The sequence below is a fragment of the Columba livia genome, chromosome 5, assembly GCF_036013475.1.
Source record: "Columba livia isolate bColLiv1 breed racing homer chromosome 5, bColLiv1.pat.W.v2, whole genome shotgun sequence".
In the NCBI taxonomy this organism is placed as follows: Eukaryota; Metazoa; Chordata; class Aves; order Columbiformes; family Columbidae; genus Columba; species Columba livia.
Window position 1 is genome coordinate 57,264,832 of NC_088606.1, and position 9,939 is coordinate 57,274,770.

Sequence of the window (9,939 nt, forward strand, 5' to 3'; positions counted from 1 at the left end):
CAATGATATAAAAGAAAAATCTGAAGGGATTATGTAAATAAGTAATTGAATCAGCACTTCTGCAGTCATTGCCAACATGAAAGCAATGTGACATTTGCACAAAAAGAAAAACAAAGTAAATACAGATTGTCTTTTGTTTCTTCCCTGTGTTCAGTTAAAAAATTAAAATGATGGCAGCACTTGTTATTACAGCAGCCTTTACTTAGCAAAGAAGTGTGGGAAGCAATTAATTACAATGTCAATTGCTCTAGGCTAATGAAAAATTCACCTTTCGGTCATCAGAATCCTTTTGAATATGTTCTGTCCCTGGTGCTGTATCCCTTAAAATAAACAGCGCAATTTTGTCTCATGTGTTTCCATTTTGGGCCAAAAACCTTAGTGGCTGTGTTCAGGTCTAGCTGGTATTCTGGCCTTGTGGTCTTTGGCTGCTGGAGAATACAAAGAGGAATCAATGCCGGTGGGTGGATGGCGTTCAAGGTTTACAATAAAAGCAAGCTTTCCAAATATAGGTCATCTCAGAGACCCATTACATTACATTAGTGCAATGTAATGGCTGGTGGCTTCCTTCTGTAACTGGGGCATTATTTTGCAATCTGCTGTTAGAAGTTACGTAAAGCCTTTCACAACAGAAATATATGCATATGGAAAGGACAAGCTGGACAAACTGTTTACCTCTATATTTCTATATTTGTATTGATATTTATGATATGAGGCAAATGGAGAGAAGTGCTGAAAGAGCTCTGCATCTATTTTATCTTTCTGTCTCAGTGAATCCACTCTTTTCTGCGGGCTGTAAGAGTTCAAGGTCCATCTCTGTTAATGCAAGGTCAGTCAGTACTCAAACACGTGAGCATTTTGCTAGTGGTGGCTGACTCCTCATATCGCACGTGTGGGGAGCATTCCGTGTTCTGCATATGGACTCAATTAGTGACATATGTCATGCTCTTATCAATGCAATTCCTGGTGCATGTCCCTTCCTTCAGCAAAGGAGACATGCTGCAAATACCAGGAGTAGCAGCTTGTAGATGAGAAGGGAGCTTCAGCTGGTTAGCTGTGATCTTTAAGTCCACAACTCTGACTTCATCCCTTGCAGCATGAAGAACAGCTTCTGCATTTGTTTATTTAATCCAAAATTTATTAACAGCCTCTGCTGGGCCTGACCCAGCAGGACCTCGGGCACGCTGCGTGCATTACCCTTGGGAGAGACAAGGTCGGTGCTGCTCCATGTGCTTTGTCTTGAACTCCCTCTCCTTCTCCAAAGGAGAGCTTTTGCCAGAGGCACGTTTGCATGGAGTTAGCTATGTCCAAAAAGGACCCACAGTTTCTTCACCATACAGCGTAGTCCACTGGGATTTCTCTTATAAATCTGTGCTCCCTGTTTTGTGTTCAAAGAGGTCAGCACTAAAGGGAAAGTCGCTATGAATCCAGAACATGCACTACCCAGTGCCAGCCATTTCATTCTGATCTTTGCTGCAACCTCCATGGAAACACTAGAGCCAGTGAGAGATGCATTAAAGGCAAGGCAAGACTGTGATTACGATACAACTATGGGCCTTTTTGTGGTAAAGTTTATCATTACTTTTCTCAAACTTGTTGCTAAGCAGAGGGACTTTAATCAATAACCTCAATACATAAACTGGGAACCCCTCCATGTGTTGGCTCTGTCTTCTTCCCTTGCCTGCTATTTTGGTCGCTTTTCCAAAGCACACATCAGACAAGCCCTGGATGGGTGAGGGCCCCTCATTCACACTTTGGTGTCAATAGGAAATGAGGAGCATATGCTCAGCATCATGCTGGCCTGGGTCAGTGGCAGCAACATGGTTATACTGCAGATGCCTGCTTTAATTAGGAGCTCTTTACTTTGTCAGCAGACCTGGGCAAGATAAAATGAAAGCTTGGAGGTAATGAATTGAGTTTTGCTTTTTTAACCTTTTTTTAGTTAGTGTTTTTAACCATTCTTAGATCTTGGCTTATCTATTGCATTTGTTTCTACTTTCACTGGTCTCTGCGTTGTAATATTAACAATATTCTTTTTTCTTTTTTTTAGATACATCATCGCTTATAACTGCAAGAGCAGGAATCTCCATTTTCTTCTTTATACAAGAAACCATTCTTAACCATTGCTTATACCTATCAACCACAATATCACACAAGGTATTTCTTATAAACATAACGAAAATTCTAGTAATTCCAGATACGTAGACCTGCACAGAGGAGGTACGTTGCATTCAAAACCAGCACTATGTAAAGGAAGTCGGATACTTCAGATGACCACAAATATTGACACTATGGCAGCATTTTGTATTCTTAGCTTGTACACTGTGGTGATGTACACACCAGGCTCAACCCTTTGTCTTTAGCCATTAATCACCGTGGATGCCTGACTCATATGCTGTTAAAATGTACACAAGCAGTGAAAATCAAGTGAAGCCATGTAAGTAAACAAGGCCGTCAGTAACTGCTTTCTAACATGACCTTATTTTGGAGTGTTCCTAGAAGAAATTGTGGTTCCCCCAGTCCTTTCCCTCTCACGTCTGTGCCGAGATGCCCACTCGGTTGGCGTGAAGTCTTGTTCCATTCAGATTGCAAGGAGTGACACCACTTCCACACAAAGGGATGTTCTGGCTTTTGCATTTCATTCAGATTAAATCTCTACTAGACACAACCTAATCACTGGCTCTCCTAGTGCTGCTGAACACCATTGATTTTATACCCACCGCTTTGCCAGAGTTTGTGCAGAAGACAGCAGCTGCCCTACTTGCTCTGTTCCCATGACAACACCCTGCAAAGCAGCTCCCTGCGAGCTGCCCTGGCTGCCTCATCGCATCCCACAGCCATGCCCAGGCTGCGACTTTCAGCCCCAGACAACACCTCTTCCTTCAATTAACAAAACATGGTTTACAAGGAAAATAATATCTATTTGAAATAGCAATGTTTTGATTGTCAGAGCACAGAGTATTAAGCTCTCCACTGCCCAAATGCTGGGAGGGTGGCTGAGTTTTCCATTTTACACTGTGCATGGCTGCGTGGTAATGTAATCAGGAATGACTTTTGGTTATGCTCCAGGGACTATATTTTTTTTTCATTGCTGCTGGGTACAGTGTGCCTGATTCTCCATGTACACTGACGTGAATTAAAATATAATGGCACTTCAAGTAACTCCTGATTTCATGCAATAGAACACAAGTAGTTGCTCAGACTAATTATTGGAGAGAGGAAAATCTGCTTTCATTGGAGGTGAGTCTCACCCTGCCTGTCCTTCAAAAGCTGGGGAGTACCCTGAGAGTGAGGCCTTCATGAGGGCCGAATACGGATCAGTCAAGCCAGCAGCTCTCCAGACAGAAGTCTTTGGACTTGATACCTCTGGCTGTCTAGATGAGCAATGTGGAGCATAAAGATGAGTTCAGGGCATTGAAGCCTTGGGGCAGCAGAGGAAAGTGAACTAAGCTTTCCTGCCTCCCAGTCCAGTGCAGTGCTGTAGTGAGCTGGAGGATCTTTTCTTTTTGGTAAGCTAAAAATATTTTAAATAATATTTTAAAATAACATTTAAAACATTTTTTCCAGTACAGAGCCCAAGATAGTTTTGCTTTTTATATGTAGACTAATGGCTCAGTTTGTGACTCTGTTATCACCCCAGTTGCTCAGTATTTGTCTCAATGAGTGCATGTTATCATCCAGATAGGAGGGAATCAGAATTAAGTTTGATAACAAAGAAAGGGCTGGGATCCTCGCACAGACCCACCGAAGGGCTGTAGCCCACATAAGGGCTTTTCCAAGCCCAGCCAAGAGGATCTTGCAGCTGAATGCTAACAAAGTTATACACTTTCCAGAATGTGAAGAAACCCGGGGATCAGCACGTGCTCTGTCTTGGCACCCCCATGGTCTTACCAAGGATGGGTGTCCTGGTTTTTGTCTGAGGTGTCCTGGAGCAGCAAGTGCCTGTAAGAGGCCATCACGGCTGCCTCTGAGCCAGACCCAATGCACCCTTCCTCTGACTGCGATCCCTGAGCGTCCCTGGCCTCGCACATCCCTCTGCGTCACTCGAAAGACTTGCATGACCCCAATTCCGGAGCTGTGTTCACCCGTCACATGGCTCAGTACAAGGTACTCCTTACGATGCGTTGGATGGTGCTGACAGGCCCACAGGTGACAGCACATAATGCACCCTGGGCTGCTACCTCTGCTTTTTATAGCATTGCAAAGACTCAATATAAAATCCACTGCCAAAAGCTCATTGCCATGGTAGACAGAGAGTGATTTGCATGCTGTTAGCTCAGGGTACCTGCTGAAAGGCTGTTCGTCCTGCCGTGTGCTGACCACAACATGCATATTTTGATTTGCTCCATTATTGTGTTGTCCAGGCTCAGCATGAGCCTGCACACTACCTCCTACTTCATTCGATTACTGGCTAATCTGCTATTGCATTTTATTTGGTCTGAGCCTTAAAGACCAAATCATGTCTACTGCAAATTACACAATGTCCATCTGTAACTTTGACAGCTTCAAGCAGGTGCTGAGGAACAATTAGATCACTGTCTGTAGAAGTTGCCATTTAACTAAGAAAGAAAAGGCAACTCTAAATAAGACAGATGCAGAGGGAGCCCAAAGATTGCTCACAGTGATAATGAAAATTAATCAAACGTCATTAGCAGACTCCAGAGAGCACAGTACATCATGTGCTTCTGAGATGCGCTTCTGGTTGTCCTTTGCCTGACAAGAGCACCCGCTTCTCTCAGCTCAAGGGCAGAAAGGAATTTTGCTGCATCAAGAAAAATACCCAAATTTGGACCCTTTCTCAAACAGAGTGGGCTGGCTTTTTTCAAAGGGAGTTTGAGACAGCCTGTGGTTTAGTGGTGCTGAGCAGCCATGCTCGCTGGGGAGGTCAATAAATACATACAGGTGATTCTTCTAAATGCATAGCCTTGCTTTTCTTCCTGTAGAATGAGGTTTACCTGGAGGTAGTCTGCCCTGAGCAGTGCTCCCCAGGAGGCTTCCTCTGCACCTACCTAAAGGCAACTGTGATGGGCTTTCTGGCAGGCAGGGTAAGAGAAGAGGGAGGGTTGATTATTAACACCAGCCTCTTACAGATCATTTTTGCTCACAGTTGTTTCTGCTAAAACCTTGTCATGTCTTTCCTTTTGCCCTCTGGTCTGTCTTCTTTACTAGCCAAGTTGCCCTCATTTTAACTCAACAGCCTCAAAAGCTGAACACCAAGTGTGCTCTGTTTGTAGCACACTTAATATACTGGAGCAAGGATTAGAGCCTTGGAGCTTTACAACAACTAAATGTTTTGTTTGGGTTTTGTGTATGTGTCTTTTGTGTTCCTTCCTTTACTTATCCACCACCACCACTTATGTTTATAGTTTGGTATTGTGAGAATAGTGGGAAAAATAAATAACTGATCTTGTTAGATAAAGATGTGTCGATTTAGGCTTAAAAATGAAGAAAAGAAAAATCGGAAAGAGTGAAAGAATTTCAAGCTTTAGGTTTGCACATACGCAGTTAGTCATGCAGACCTGCAGCCCTTCCACAAACCGCTGTCATGGTGATGCTTTTCATCACTTCATCCTCTCAAGCAGGCTCCTGAGACTTTCTCCCCCAAAGCTGAGCCCTGGGGAAAGCCCCACTGAACCTACTGCCACTGTGGCAGGTCACACCACTGAGGATGGGGCTTTACCTTTGCTGTGCTGGGCGTATGTTGCATTAGTTACATGTGACTCTCAGGAAAACAGAAGCCATATTTTTTCCTAAAGCAATAAAAGGCACATCTGGATCACCTTAACTCAATTTGGGATGGCGGAGAGCGGAAGTGTGGGGAGAGAAACTGATGTGGGCTCATTGCCATCAACATCTTCTAATGCAATTTTTGAATGAGAGCTTCCTATTAACTCCCCCTTCATACAGACTGTGGTGATTCATTACATTAGTGCTTTCTCTGAGCAGGTTTTTTTCAGCTGCCACTCTGCTTGGTTGCTCTCTGTATGGGTTCAGATGAACCCCCCTCTTTTATGGTAACTACTTAGATAATTCATGAATTCTCAGTAGCACAGTCGGATGCTGTCCTGAGGGCAGGGAATGCTCCCTGGGGTAGAAAATTATGTTGGCAAGACAGGGAGGACTTTGCTGAGCATTAAATAACACCTAAATAATGTCAACATAAAGTCACTATTCCTTGTCAAAACAAGCTTAGACTTTCTCTTAGGCTGTGTTTCCCTGGTGAGTGGAGCAAGCGCAGCCCTGTTTTGCTACGTAACCCTGAGCCATATGCACAGCACGAGGAAACAGGATTTTGGAGCTCCCGTGGTGGGACAGGTGTCCTGCACACCCTGACAGGGACCTGGGGGGCCTGTGGCAGCAAGGGCAAGAGTTTCTTGCCTGCCCCATCATACCCACACATCCAGACTGTCCATCCTCCCAGCCTGTTAACCGTAACCACAGCATGCTCAGAGAGCAAATTATTTAGCAAAGCCTTACTGTTGGAGGAGGAGGTAAATTCCTCACCTACATAGTCTCCTTCCACTCATTATTATGACCTTTTCCCAGCGTCTCGCTACAATGAGCAGAAACAACAGCGTCTCCGCTGGTTAAATCATTGCTTGGTTGAAAGCTCCTCTAGGAACCTGTCCCAGTAGGCTCTTCCTAGCTGTTAAAACATTGACCAGGACCATAAGGAGCCCCACTGAGATATGTCTCAGCCCTCACCGCTAACCTATACCTGGGATCTTTACTTTATTCATTACTTAATTCGAAGGCACTGAACAGGACTCTGGAAGATGGCTCATGACCTTAATATCACAGCATATGAAGCAGCAGGAGGAAAGAGACAGAATACAGAAGCTTGCTTGCAACAAAATGTGGTTTCCTTTGGAGAAAATTTATCTAGGAGAATGCTAAGCGGTAAATGCCAAGTTAATTAGCCCTCATATGTAATTTGTTTTTAAAAATACACTGCCATCTCCTTCTGGAGGAACAAGAGCCCATTTTCCCCTTCTGTTAGCATGAAAAGTCAAACCAAAAAATGTCATTGAAGCCTAAACCAAGAGGTGTCACGATGCTTTCAGCAGAGGAGCGTTCTGTGAGTAGAAGGACCTTAAAACCCACAAATTTCCTCTCTAAACCTGCCAAGCCAGAAGGCCAAACAGCTCTTCCTAGGTCACTGATGACAGCAGACCCAATTCACTGGATTCTCAGACGTCTGCACTGTGGAGACCCAGTTTCCCTGTTACGTCAGCTCCAAGTCACATTTTGACCGATTATGGGTTTTTGCCTCCTCTGCCAGTAACCAAAGAGGCTAGTGACGAAATCCTGATAATCTCCACTGGCCTGGATAAAACCAGGTCACAGGGCTGCAACACGCTCATGCTGGGCTTTGTCTTCCACCCAGGGATTTTGAAGTGTTTCTTGGCTTTGTGATCCAGGGAGGACAAATGATTCACCCCTGATTACATTTTTTCTTTTCAAATCAACAGCCAGAGTCATCTGGTGTTGCAGAGTTTCTCTCATGGAGCGTTTTTGCCCTTGTAACTCAATGTGGTTTGCAGCCATCAAGTGCCTGATCAATCTCCTTGCTCCATCTGATCTGTTTGGGGAGGAACAGAGGACCAGGGTTTATAGCAACACTTTAAAATTTATTGGTTTTGTCATTGAGAACATAGGTCTCAATATTGCTCTTTCCCTTAAGCAGTATTTTTCAAAGCTGCCTTTGCCTGCATTGCCATTTAGATGCTCCCCAGCTGTCAACATCCGGAAAATGCGGTGGCCAGTTGTGCACCACGGGGTTGCAGCTGACAGCGGTGCTCAGCCCAGCCTGCCATTTCCTTACCGCTGAGTGAGGTTTTAGCTGGCTGGGTCCAGGTCTCTCCCCTCAGACTTCCTGGTAGCCCCCTCTTAGTGCATCCACCCCTTGGTGGATGCAACCACTGCCTTTCTTCTGCCCACAAAGCAGGGCACTGGGCTTCCACACCCGCTCTGTCACCCGTGCAGCTGCTGTCCCACAGGAGCACGGGGAGGCTGCAGCCCGGCACGGTCCCTGCAGATGTGGCACCATTCAGACCAGCCCAAACAGCAGCACCGTGCTGCTGGACACTGCAGCGCAGGGCATGGGGCCAGAGCAGCCTGTGCCAGCCCCCCAGGCTGTGAACGCCCCCAAAAGGCACCTTGGGGTGGTCGCTGTCTCCTCAGCTGCAGTAGCAGTGTCTGAACGTCCACTGCAGGGAGGAGGTCATTTTCCCCTGTCTTTGAGAAGTGAGAGAAGGTGAGCAGTAAATCAGTGCTGGCCCTGCCACTGCCCTGGGGGTACACGTGGGCAGCAGAGGCGAGACACGCAGAGCTGAAGTGGCCTTAAGAGCTCCCCACCTTCTGCAGATGTACCACCTGTTTCTAGGATACTCAGCGGTTTTACATTTAATGAGCATGTAGCTTTACACCTCCTCCACTTGTGTGAGCTGAGATGCTTTTCCAGAGAGGTCTACCACGTCTCACAGTGGGGGCATCCACTGTGCCCCTCGCTCTCTCTTGAACCCCAGACGTCAATCCTGCTGAAATAATAACCCTGCAGTGTACCCCCAGCTTGTTCTCCCATTGCTGTGGCTTCCTGTCATTCCTGAACTCCCGGTATTTTTAGGTTATTGACTGGCTTCACACACACTTTGAGAGTTATGCAGTCTCATCCTGGGGAAGTGGAGGCAGTGCCACCCTTGTAACAAAATCGTTAAATCAATTGACTTTTCAGCAATGTCATCTCTAGTGAAATGTCACTGATACCTACAGCACCATCTCCAGAGTCTGTAGACTTTCATCAGTGATGTGGTTGTTAACAGAAGAGGAGGAGGAGATCAGCACATGGCTGAGCCAGCCCCAGCAATGCACGGCCCATGGAAAAGGGAAAAAAGGAGAAAACTCAACTTATGTAGAGGAGCAGATTTTCAATTGATGGAAACCCAGTACCTCACCTCCATTTATTAAGAGAGCAGGTGATAAAGCGATACAGAGCTCAATAAATCAGCAATGTACAGCCCTAAAACTTATGTTTATATTGAAATAAATCATCTAGTTATTTGCTTGTGAGACATACAAATCAGATTTGTTTTCACAACATGTTGAGCATTACATTATCATCAACAAAACAGTAATAGAAAAGCCCATAAAAAGGACCTCTCTGGAGAACTATTAGGTAACAGATTACCCTGCAGATAGCTGTGGAGAGACGCCCCAGTGGGTCTGGTTTAATCAGCTGCTCTGCTGGCTGAGGCGATGAAAAAGTGTTAGTGCATCTCAGCAGGATACAAAGTGTGTGTGAATGATGTTGCTGTAAGGCTACTCCTGGCAACGTCCTCTGACTTACTGCTCAGATCAGCAGCAAGTGCTGCTGCAGAGTGGCCAGCCCAGAAAGAGCTAAACTGGACAGTCGTCTCCATAGCTGCTTGAACTGATGTGGAGAGGAAGGTGGTGGGGTCACCAGCAGACCCCCACTCTGCAGCCCCAGGGTGCTCCTCTGCTACTGTCTGCCTGCATGGCCTCATGTGTATCACCTACAATGAAGTACAGACATGAACTGGGAGTCTGACAGCCATTCTGCACTGGCTGCCCAGATCTCTAAAGTTTTTGGTGAGCATTGATGTCTTAATCACACTTGCCATCTTAATTGCAGGAACTAATGCATCAAGACCCTACACGTTCCACCAACTTTTTGAAGCACTGTGATAGACCCACTAAGGCTCCTGCTAATCTCTTCCTCTTAGCGTGCTTCATCTCCACTTTAGGCACAACCAAAATGAAGATGAGACATAGGAGAGGTGTGAAGGTGTCTTGTCCCACTGCACTTTGCTGACAAGGTGAGAACTAGTGCTAGGGAGCCCTTTGGCCAAGGAGCAGCTGGCTCGCTTTCCCTTGGGCTGCCTGTGGGGTTGTGCTTGTCCTCACCTGCGAGATGTTTGTTTG